The sequence below is a fragment of the Zonotrichia leucophrys genome, chromosome Z (genome assembly GCF_028769735.1).
Source record: "Zonotrichia leucophrys gambelii isolate GWCS_2022_RI chromosome Z, RI_Zleu_2.0, whole genome shotgun sequence".
Lineage (NCBI taxonomy): Eukaryota > Metazoa > Chordata > Aves > Passeriformes > Passerellidae > Zonotrichia > Zonotrichia leucophrys.
The window spans coordinates 21,513,132-21,526,254 of NC_088200.1; the positions used below are offsets into that span (position 1 = coordinate 21,513,132).

The 13,123-nt window shown below is 35.5% G+C and overlaps 1 protein-coding gene across 4 annotated transcripts in view; it reads right to left on the minus strand.

The window, feature by feature from the left end:
• The window catches only part of KIAA0825 (KIAA0825 ortholog), a 234,884-nt gene that overhangs the window by 169,145 nt on the left and 52,616 nt on the right, over nucleotides 1-13,123 (minus strand). The window lies entirely within an intron of this gene.

The following is a 13,123-nucleotide window of genomic DNA, read 5'->3' on the forward strand; positions in this document are numbered from 1 at the left end:
TGCTCAACAAAAAAGCTGAGATCAGGACCTAAACAAATACAGAGGAGTAAAAAAAGGTTCTGAGTTTCTGAACATAGCCCCGGGCTTCCGTCTCTGGAAAACAAGGATCACACCAATACTGCTGTACAAAACCAATGCCTATGCTGATAATTCCTAAACTGCTCTGGGGGCCAAATCTGCTAGCAGAAATATCCTAAGTCAGGAAAATGAGCTATCTTAAGCTACAACAGAAAAGATTCAAACCAAGCACAGTGTCAGGGACCACTGAAGTCTGGCTGCTACTTGAGGAACAGGGAGTCAAGCATGACAATATGGCCAGCAGGACAGGCTCCTTGCCAGCCAGGGCCCAGTCATGCAGATCCTAAGTAAGGCAGATCTTAACATGATAGGTTTCAACCAACAGTCCAGATCATCAGCCAAGTTGATGATGTGATGACACAAATCTGAGGTCAAATCAGGAAGCTAATTCCCCTTTTGAGTCTGGATCTGGTCTGGTGAAGGTAACCACAAGTCAGGCAGAGTTCAGTGACCACTCAGTGGAACCATGGTGATAAAGCAGGTTCAAGCTCATGGCAGGAAAATTGAATCAACAGTAGATGAACACCAGGACATCTGTGACATAGTTCAAGCAGGGACTGAGGACTCGGGTGCAGGTGAAATAGATCTCCTGGGCAGGCTGCAGTGAAGGTCCCTGAAAAGGCTGGTCAGGGTCTTCAGGCTCACTAATGCATATAAGGCTTTGCTGCATAGCTCTTAAGGACTTGAATTTTCAGACAAAGACCTCAGAAAAACTGGGAAACTGTCTTTCTGCTTCATGGAGGACAGAACAACTATTTTGCTAAGAGGAAAAAGAGAGTACTTGAGGTTTCTGCAGTTCTTTCTGGGGGAATAGGAGGGAGAAGACTAAAAGATTACTTGAATTAACATGAACCTGCACTGCGTTGATTTGTAGCAAGTAAATCAATCTTGATGGTTCCTTACACAAAACTGGAATGAAGCAAAAGAATAAGCTCAAAATTTCCATGTAATTTAGATAATCTGTACTCTTGAGTTCCAACCACATAGAGGCAGAGGGGACTCAAAAGATATTTAATTTCTTCAAGCATGCTCATTTACTACCCCAACTATCAAAAAATGGGCACCAGAAGTCTGTCAACCCAAACAATATTACTCTTAGAGAGAGTTTCTATTTTTCTAATAGAAAAAGAATGCCCAAAAGAAGGGTGTCTACCAATTTATGCAAGGTTCGTGTGCTGATGCCAAGGCAGCTGATGCAGTTATACAACACCGGAGAAACTAGGGGTACTATTTTCAGGTTTGGCCTTTCATTTTGGCAGAATTGAAACTGAAGAAATTCTCCTAAGATCTGAAGGACATGTCACCCTTGTCGAAGAATAAAGCTGTCCATTCTACCAGAGACCATTTGGCTGGATGTAGCTGGACAGATGGTATCATAGAATTTCACTTCACCGGTGATGAAGTTGAGAGGTGCCCATATGAATTCTAAGACAGCTAATAAGTTAATTAAAGCATTTTCCAAGCAACATAAAGTGAAAGGCATTCTATAAGGCACTTGATTATTGTACCTGACCTTCTCCTAAGTACCTAAATTCAGTAGCAAGGTATCTGCCTTTATCTTAGCACTTTTAAAGATTTTCCTCATCTTTGAAAACGAAGATGCATAAGAAATAAGGCTGAGCTAGATCTACATGTCCTGTGTATATCTGCTAACTTGTGATTTTATAGCAAGTTTCAGAAGTGATACTTTCCTCAAATCTGTAGCTCTTGAAACCATTAAAAAAAGTGTTCCAACTCCCTTGGTTATAGCCTGGAGGCACTAAAGATCTCAAAAGGCATAAGAAAACATGTATGAATGAGACTAATAAGCTAAATGTAACTTTCGTTATTATTTCCTCTTCATATTTTTTTAAATGAGCATGGCACCTCTAATGTTTTAAAGAACTTTGAATTTACCAGATCTCAAAAAATGAGTACCTAATTCTAATAATTTCAACTCCTCCAGGTATCTGACACAATAAGGTGTGGCACAGAAATATCTGCATCAGAAGTGAGCTGGCTCTAAATGGTAGAGAATAACTACATTATGACAACGTTGCTCTCAGATTAATTAGCCTTTACTACTCACTCTGCAGGGCCACATGGCTAAGCTGCTTCTGAGACTCATGGTGGAATCCTTGCAAAGCAACCTGATGACTGTTTTCTTCAATGATTACAGCAGGGATTTCTCTCAGCAGGAACCAAGGGTCTAAAACCCTCTTAAACAATTATACTATAACACGCTTTCCCAATACACAATACATTAAGTATCATTCATCTGTCCCCATTTCTAAGGCTTGATTTCATGTAAGATAGATCTACAATATTGTTCTGCTATGGACACAAGTAGGCAATGTCAGGGATTTCATTCAATAAAGCTATATAAGGAAGAAAATAAAAACATCAGAAGTGCAATATTAAATTTAAATTCTAACTACAACCTCCATACATAATAAATGGAATTACCATTTTGCTAAAATCCAGAAAGAAATAGCCTAATAAAGCAAAACAAACTTAGCTGCTGACAGTCACTGTGTATAGGGGTGTTCCAAGAGGTAAATTTTCAAAGCCTTGCACAGGGAGTTACATTTATAAATTCCATTAACAATAATGTGTTCCTCAGGTGTCAGCGATATTAACTTTTAAGTGATGCCATAACTATTATAAGAACTTTGGATTTGTGACAGCGTTCATCTGCACACTATCTCCTAAACAGAGCTTGTACATAAGTTTTATTATTCTGTCATTTGCATTTAGTAAAGATATATTCCATTTTTATGGACATCTGCTCACAGTTTCTCAAACTGCGTGTTGGCATACAATTTTTAATGCAACTGCTAGGTTTAAATAATTGGTATTGCTGGATATAATTGTTAACTTGCTTATACTGTAAAAAGCAACTTAGTATTTCTGCATAGCAGATGTAATACACAGTATTACATGGAACTAAATTATTACAAACAGTGCCAGCAGTTTTCTATACACAGTACTTACGATAATTATAAAAAATCATCTTCATTACTGCAAGCTAGCATTTTTTAAACAGTTTAATTTGGATATGTTACAAGATACATTCAAGTCACATGCATACAATTACTGCAAACCCAAGAAGCTATAAAATGTTCCTAAACAAATCCCTTTGACCCTGTTAATGTCTGTTTCTTATTAATCTAAGGCTACATTGTCTGTAGCGTGAATTTTTATGGAATATGAAAAAAAAAGGAAATCCCTTAACAGTTGTTATTGATTCCACCATTTACTCACTCAAAGATAAGTGCCATTTACAAAGCAGAACAGATGCAGATGCTGACAGAAATGTAAACAATTGTTGCATGGCTTACTGCCAGATTCTAAGCCAATACATTAAATTCCAAGTGAAGCACATTTCCCCTATAGATTGCACTTATTGCCACTTCATTTCCTATGTGCTCTCTCTCTCTATTGCTGCGCCTGGCACTAAGCTATTTTCAGTTCTTTGGTGACCCCTGAGGCCTAGTCCTGCCTCACATAGCCATTAGAGAAGGGAATTGCATGTGTCTGACATGGTCTGAAACCAATTATTTGATATTTTCTTCAGAATGATGCCCAACTCTGTTGGGAATGAGCAATCATGAAATAATTTACCTCCTGATTTAATTTTTTTCTGCACAAATTAGTTGTAGCCTGAGCTAGCTATACACAGCTGCTTGTATCTCTGTCTTATCAAGACTCTACTTGAAACAGTGAAAAAGGAAAGGAGAGAGTAGAGTTGAATAGAATAGATTGGGGAATCCTGTTTTAAAAAGGCATTGACAAGTTTATCAGATATACTGATCACATGTGTTCTCTGCTGATTGAAACTGACAGACCTAGAAAGAACTATTAGTGATGTAAACTGTTATCTGAGCCGTTAAGGGTTTTTAAACACCTGTCTTGCTTTGCAGCTCCCTGTTAGTTGCAGTGAGACCCATGAGTTCCAGGATAAACTGGTAAAGCTGCCTTCACAAAGGAACTACACATTGGCATTTTTTGTCCCTTTAAAAAAGGTCACAGATCTAAAAATGATAAACATTTTCTTATTAGATACCGCCATTACCACATGACTTTCATAAATGCTTATACCATATATCCATACTGTGCATGTGGCAAAAAAAATGCAGTGAAGTTAAGGGAACTCAACTGATGTATAAACATGATAAGCATGCATAAATTTGCATAGATTGAATTGAGTGTGTCTGTCACAGAGATGTCACTGCCAGCTATTAAACAACATCAGTGAAAACTACACTAATGTTTTGAAAGAGATTCACTACACATGCAACTGATTAAAATTAAAATTAATTTAACGGTTTTTTTTTATTTTATTGATTAAAACTTATTAAAACCTGCTCCATAATGTCTTCCTAGTAAAATGAGATCAGCTTTGACCTCATAGTGAAGGTTGATTCCATGTCAGGTTGCTAGATGTTTGCCACCAAATGCTAAAGTCCTTTGTCAACATTGCATGGGTAGGTCTGCCAAAATGAAATGTTTAATTGTAAGTCATGTTTACTGACCAACTGATGGAAGAAAAAATAGACCAGTGCTGGAAACACAGGATGGGAAACAAGAACATCGAATCACACTCTGACTTCAAATTTATATTGTTATCTTAAACAAATGATCTCAAAAATCTGACTCCTTGACAGCATATAGATCCTTTACAACCCTGAGGAACAGACCACAGAGACTTCCTGAAGCACTCTGAGGATGAAGTGCCTTGTAATCATGCTCAAGAAAATTACTTCATACACAGATACCTATCTCAGTTTGCTCTGAAACCAGAGACTCAACCTCCTCCTTAATTCTCAAAAGCATGCATAGCTTCTAATAAATTACAAGACATTCCTATCATACACTTCAATTCCAGATAGACAGTAACCCTTTAAACAATTCAAACATAAACAAATAATTTCATTTCTGAATTAGAACTAAGTAACTGACTTGTCCATTTAATGAACTAAGCATGTGACATCCAATAATTTTTTGATAATTATCAAAATACTGAAATAGTGGACATTTTTTAAACATTCCTTCAACTAAAATGACTTTAAAACTCGTAGACAGACAATAATTGCAGTTGTTTCTAGCAGTTAAGAGTGGGTTTTTAGGTGCTATTCTACAATTAATAATTTCTTCTGAAGCAGTAACTATTACCAAAAAGTCCTTTCCAAAAACTGCAAGAACTATCATATGACAAAATTATACTCTTAGTAATATTTCTCAGAGATCTGAAACAATATTTGGGCCTTGCCAATGACATAAACTGATTCCACATGCATCCTTTGATTTCTCTTGCCTACATTGTGGGCTGAGGGAGTTATCACATTCTCTGAAGTCTTCACACTCACATACAGAAATCACCAAAGCAGAATGTTTTAAGAGAGCATAAAAACTAAGAAAGCCTGCTGAAAATAACTGAAAATAGCACCTACATTGAAACAGGAGATCTTGAAGAACTCTAAAGTTGATCATCCTTGGTCTTTGCTGAAAGATAAATTAAGGACTGCCAGGTCTGTCAAACCTTCTCATGAATTCTAACTTTGACAGGACTTGCATGTGTTTCTCTGCAAACCATTTTATAACATTTGGCTGATAAAAGGCAGTTCTAATGTGCATTTGAAAACACAGTAATCAACATATTTATTTTAATCTGGCTTACATTTCTTTAATGTCTGCAAATGTAAAAATTTCTGCTAGCTGAATTTCAATTTTCAACACTCACAGAGGTTAAGTCTCTCACAGATTGGTTCATTACACTGGAACTACTCTACTCAAATTAGATTGCTAGGAACCTTCAACCAACCAGTAATTTCTATCATGTGTTGATCATTCCTTTCTGTAGGAAGGAATATGCATGATATTAGATACTACTACTAGTATTTCCTTTAAAAATAGATTTAAATGTCTGTGTCACTTCTGCTTCTCTTACTCCAAGATATAATACAGCCAGTTCTAATTTGTTCAAATAATATAAAAAATAATGGCTGGAGCCAATATTCTTATTTTTGCTTCCTGTGCCTTTGTATTTCAAAACCCTAGTTGCAAAGTCATCACAAAGTTCTCATGATTATTTTTCCAAGGAACATAAACATAAAAAATAACTCTAGGCAGACAGCAAAGAGGGCAGACACTGCCATTTAAAAACTTCTAGTGAAATGTTTCAAAATTCCTAATTTGTAAACAAATGTTTTGTAGAAAGACTAATATACAAAGGCAGGATTAATCACATTTGTGAGTAAAGATACACGTTCCTACTCACTGAGCTGAGATTACACAATTAAAACACTTCTTTACACATGAGCTGACAGCATGGTGCATAACAGAACATGTAATTTCTGTGTTACAGAACTTGCTGGAATTTCCCAGCACATGAACAGAAAATCAGTACAGTGTCCCTTGTGCTAGAGGATGAAGATCTGGTTCTTAGCCAGAGGATGATCAGTGTGCGAATCTACTCTAGGCAAAGTAAACTCTTCTGGAAAATCTGAGACCAGTAACTGATCTAATTTCAGACAGTCCATAATATTTATGGGCACTACGTGCTAGATTTCTAATTAAGAAGTTGGACTGGGTTTTAACCATTCTTATTCTCTCCAGGTCAGATGGACGGGAATAAACCCATTGCCTTGCTCTGTTCAGTAAATGTAGTAAAAAGTACTATAAAATGACTGAAACCTCTGTTTTTCAAAAACTCAGTAGATACAGTGGCCCTTTAATTGAAGAGAGAGGGATTTTTAAAATTGTAAGACTAAGCCTCAGTGAAAAGGACATTAATATTGTAATTTGGCATGTTACAACCATCTTGGGGGCATGACACTCCCCTCTAATTCAACCAACTATATTATTTTTCAAAACAAACTATTGTGACAAAAATAATTTTGACTTTTTGCTGTACAATTTTATGACAGAAGGGGGTTCTCCATCTTGGCAAAAATCAGTCAAGACCATCTCACTGACTTGTGAGTAATGATGGTAGATGCACATATTGAAAAGACTCCTGCAACAACTTTCTCTGAATCAGTTGTACAGGAACATATTTTAAAGACATTTTTAAAGTGCCCTCTAATGTGCTGCAGATCTCCAAAGCCTTCTTCATGCAGGCCCATATTCTGAAGTAAAAGAGAGACTTCTATCATAATTGTCCCTCAGATTTTGTCATTTTTTATTACTAAAGAGAAAACTAGAGTGTATAAATGTCAGATTGACTTCTGAAAATTCACAATATATCAGACTATAGAGTAAATTAGTCTTCATCTTTTACACTTGGGAGGAGAATGAAATTATTAGAGAGCACTGTGAGTTAAATGCTCTGTTCATTCTGAGGAAGAAAATGCAGGTATGCTGTGAAAACACAAAGGAAGGCAAGTGGCCAGTACTCGCTAATTGTGAAAACATTTTGAAAAAAAAATTCCAAGAATGAAACCATGTGCCTTTCAGGATAATGGGAAAGACCTTCAAATTGAAAGAGGGTAGCTTTACATTAGATATTAGGATGAAATTCTTGATTGTGAGGGTGATGAGGCACTGCAAGAGGTTGCCCCAGAGAAGCTGGGGATGCCCCATCCCTGGAAATGTTCAAGGTCAGGTTGGATGGGACTTTGAGCAACCCGGTCTAGTGAAAGATGTTCTTGCCCACGACAGGGGAGCTGGAAGTAGATGATTATTCAGGTCGCTTCCAACCTTACAATTCTGTAAATATATGTGCAGAGCAGCTGAAGGGGTCAGCAGTTGCAATGGTGACTTGCACAAAGGCACCATTCTTTCTGTATCTTGTTTTATATAGGTCCTTAAAGCCCTGTTCCTACAGAAGTTATGTTGCCAAGCACTCTGCAATGGGACAGAGAGGTCAGAAAAAAAAGACAGAAAGATATGCCAGGCAGGCAGCAATATAAAGGAAGCACATAAAGAGACTGCTGGTCATGCACAAACAGAAGCAAAACAATCATGTCCACAGGAGGGACGAACAGGATGTTGCGGCTGTCCTGAAGTAAGGAAAAACAAGAAGAGGGACATGCAAGGAAGCAAAGAGGACGAAGTTACAGTTTTTATTGTAACTCTCTTATTTTTCTCTTTATAGTGTCTAGAAGTCACTAGACTAGTCATGTGGGTCTTCGAATACCCTGAAGTTAAAATTTATGAAAAAAAAGGCCAACTTCAAATAACTTCCATAATTAAGATTGCAAACTTTGCAATTCTAAACATGTGGCCTTAGGGATGCATTAGACATTTAACTGAAAGCTAGCTTGCACCAGTCCAAAGTTTTGGACAACAGAATGAATTTGATCTGCAGAAGCAGGATGCCGTATTGGATATTATCATCTGTAATCCATATGCATTACTTTGTATTATGTGCCTTCTCAACACGTAAGAAAGATGCAACAGGACTTTCAGGACTGAACAGTAGCAAATCAAGTGACTAAAACACTTTCCCCTTTTACCCTCATACTTGTTGAAAAACAGACAGCAGACTGTGGGCAAAAAACATGGTGGAAAACCAACTGTAGCCACAGCACAAATACTGTAAATTATCTGCAATAAATTCTCATAGCAAAACAATTACAAAGATATAAATATTTAATTGCATTAATCCAAGTTTGGAACTCTTCAATTTCCAGATATAAATGGAAGATGAATTACATTAAAGTTATTGAGCTGAAATTATTCCTAGATGTGAACAGCTGGTGTATTTTTAATCATGCAGTTGTTAAACTGGCAAGTATTAATACTATTTTAGGTATATTTTTGATAGAAAAGACAAAAATCATAGCAGACTTGTTTTAGGCCATAACGGTGGCTATTGAGATCGCAAACCAAGTGAAAGTAAATTATACAGAAGGACAAAAACAAATCTGAAACTAAAGCTCTTAGTTTCAAAAAGAGGAAATTATAAACGAGGGGGAATAAAACCATATGCACATAAAAATAGTAGAGAAGTCAAATCTAAGTTAAATGCGCAAAGCCCAAAACTCATATCTCAAGTTAGCTCTTCAGCAAATTGCTGAGAATATGTAAGTATAAGTGAGCTCAAAAGTGGTTTTTCATACCAAGTACTTTAATTTAACATTCCAAAGTTGTATTCACTTCAACGAGTTACTCCAGAGCCAGTTTTTCTTCTTGTTCTCATCTCCACTGCACAAATGCAGCTCCTGTACATGGTAGTGAGTCCTTCTGTTCAAGATTAGCTATACACCATATTCATTTTAGGTGATTAACAAACACAACATATTCTGTAGGAACTCATGAACATTTAAAGATAATAGATTTAAAATATAATAATTTAAATCACAGTTTGCATTTGAATATATCTTTATAATAGAATGGACATGGGTTATATTCTGGAGAAAGAAAAGAGAAAGGAAGCCTGCTGGACATTTAACTAAAAGGCTATGTACTGGGATAAAAGTGTAATACATTCATATTAATATTATAGTATATCTCTGAAGGTATTTTAATTATTTTCTACCTAAAAATGTACTCAGTTAAATCTTTATCACTTTAGATTACCTTCACTTTGTGACAATATTTTTCTTAAAAATGACAAACTACTGATTTTTAGGAACACAATTTCTATTGCCTCAGATTTTAAAAATGAATTTCAGTTATGATTTTAAATGTTTAAGGGTCTCTGGTAAGTTTGTGATCTTAAAAAATATTAAGCCAATCAATTTGAATATGTCAGAAAAAATAAAACTTAAAGCTCCAATCTGTTTTATTTAAACCACAGGAAATTAGAAAAAATAGCTGATTAGTCTATATAAGTATTTATACTCTGTTTATACACAAAAACTATATAAATAAAGCCAAAGAAAACCTTCCACTAATACATCAACTGTCCATAATTCCATGGGGTTTAAGTTTCTTTGGCAGATGTCTTATCATCTATAAGAGTAGCTGTTTCCTCATCTAACAAATGAGAAATTAATATAAGTTAGTCATGCCTGATTTAACCAGCTTAATATTTTTGTAAACAAAGGAACACAAAAAAGGTCCAAAAGGTAAAACTACAATACACAGACTTAGCCCAAGTAATCTCTGAGAAATACCACCTTGAAAATTGAAGAAAAAATCACAAAAAAATCTCAGCTGAAAACCAGCTGAGATTCTTTCCATGCTAAGTATCGTCAACAGATATTTTTGTATACTTTTAAATACCACAACATTACATAAACTTTAGAAAGATGGAAATTATTAAAACGATAGAAAGTGTGAAACAACAAAATCCTATTAACAAAAAAACTTGAGGGAGTGGCTTGGGAAACATTCCTTGCACATTATTCTAGCAAGCTGGAAACACTATGTTCTCAGAGTACACAGAGAAATTATAATTAATGTTATACAAAAACCTTGTACAGGAACAGCCCAAATACTATTGGCCGAATTCTGCACCGTTAAAGGTAATAAGAGGCACAAATGTAACAGGTAATAGGATCAAGCTGTAACATAAAACCACCTGCTTCCACTAGAGCTGGCAACCCAAGATGCTGAGTTGCAAAATTTGCCTCTTTTCACATGCCATTTTGACAGCTTCTCTGTCAAGCCACACACTTCCTAGGTACTGATAAATGGAAATAAACACTTTATAGTACTTCACAAAAAATTGCTCTAGCATAGAATGAAAAGAAAAACGTTAATTCTTTACTGCTCAAATAGATTATTATATATGGAATATTTTAAAGATAACTCTGTTAAAGCTTGTTATATACTACCTCTATTTTCCCAAAAGAAATATGTTGTCTATACAAAGTTTTCTGAGGTTTTGGCACTACTTCATCATTTTCTGTTATTTTTTCCCTATGCTGTATAGTAGGATCAATTACAGCAGTTCTTATGCAAAAAACTCACCACAAATATAAAATAAAAACCACATTACCCTGAGGATGGACTAAGCAAACACAAACCCTTCTATCACCTCTGGGATAATAGTCCCAATTGAATGCCCTAGATTAAATTATTCTGATACACTGAAATGTGTTGGTTTGAGGGCTCCCAAAGGGCAGAAGCAAGACACATCAAAAAATAAGACAAATAAGACACACATCTGTCTTTCAGCTAAGAAAAAGCCCTTCTCTTTCTGTCCTTCCCTCTATATTTATACATTAGGTTCTTTTAATACTTGGCAAACTGGGTATCACTGTCAAGGTAATCTATTAAAGCTGTCTTTTAACCTAGCCTATGTTAGGTTGGGAAAAATAAATTTCTACTCTAATTTGTGGGAGGGAAACAAAGTACCAGAATTTAAGAGTTCCAAGCAGGAAAAGTCACTTGACATTAAGAACTTGTCCACTACTACAAATCTCTTAAAATATTTCCCAAATAGTTATTTCACTGTGAACTGCCTTGTGAACATTTTAATTCTAAAGGAAAAAAAATGCCTTTATATAACTTAGTGTGGTACAAATGTAGTATATTCATATATTTATAGGAGAGAAATCTCTTTCCAAAAAAGACTCTTCACATATGAGCTCATATATAAATAAGTTACACAGCAATAACTGTTTTATTTATGATACAAGGATACCTTTTGCTTGAATTGATGAATAATACCCAATAGGCTATGACACATCCAGAAAATGAAAAAAACCTGAAATCACACTCAAAACTTCACAACTCTGACCACATATTTTGTTTTAGCCTGATTTCTGATTTCACTACTGGTGCCTTATGGCTTCCCTGGCTGAAATGTGTATGAGCAGTTTTCTGCAGAAAACTAGTAAGAATAGCAGAAAACCAGTAGGCAAATCAATACCCATACTAATTTCTTGAAGTTAAATAACATGAAGACATGACTATGACAGCCCCTTTGAAGAAAGTAATCCTGAGAATTAAATTATACTAATGAACAGCAATTCTAAACACATTTTATTGGTTAAGGAGACAGCTGCTGTTTCTGAAATCTGACATTTAATGAATTTTCAATAAAAATTAAAATCTGATCTAATATTTATGAAATAGAGAAATTATATTTTAATTAATTGCAGAATATGCTTTAAAATTTTAAAGCAAGCAAGCAAGACCTAAAATTTACTGTTTGTTTTCACCTTCCTCTGTGTTTTTGACCATGCAAAAGAAATGTGCACTGGAAATCTGTACTGATAGATGTACCAGGCACAAAAACATGCAAAGTCACATCCTGTGGCAAAAAAAATGCAGGCAGAGGAAGTGCTCTATTAACAGATTAAATTACTGTTTTCTCCCATCTTATAATACAAGTTGAAGTATGATTTTTTCAGAGAGACATGTTTGGTGAGCACTTTAAACTCCACGTTTTAGACGTAAAATGGAGATAACTGAACTTCCCCATCTTCCTGAGCTGTTTTGAGACTGAAAGAAAAATTAAGTTACAAACTTCTGTTCACTCCAGGCAATTTCTTTTGTCAGTGAATCCTTTCACTGACTCACATCTCACCATGTAATTCAAAAACACTCAAAATTCTTGCTATTTCATATCTCAACAGTACTCTGACACTACTTCTTTTCATTGTTTCCCACCAACACTGAACTTCTCATCCTTTCTATTCATCTGCGTGCCTTCTTCCTTGTCTTTCACACGTTCCAGTACTCCTCCATATTTCAGTTCCTGTTAAAAATAATCTTTGCATTTCTTCCACTGGAATTTTTAGTTGTCTAACACATATGCTGACTTTAAAACTCAGAAGCATGTGATTTTCTTCTGTGTAGACCTGACAAATCATCACCTCACTAATCCTTTCTTTATGCTGCACAATTCAAGACCTTCTGTTCCTGTATTTTTCACATGATTCTAAACTTTCAATATTTTTTGTCTTCAAATCACTTTGTGGAAAGCTATGCTTTAAACAAACAGCTCCTGCACAGAGGTGTGCTCCAAACACTGCTCTGAAAAAAAAACAATTACACACAATTGTGCAATTATGTTATGGAAGTACTGATTCTGCATTATTTTTTTTCCAAAGCATTGGTTCTTCCCTTTGGAAATTAGCATGTCAGACTTAAAAACTGCAAAAAGAAAATACAGAAAACACTACATCAACAACGACTCTTTTTCCTCTTGACATTTCTTGGAACA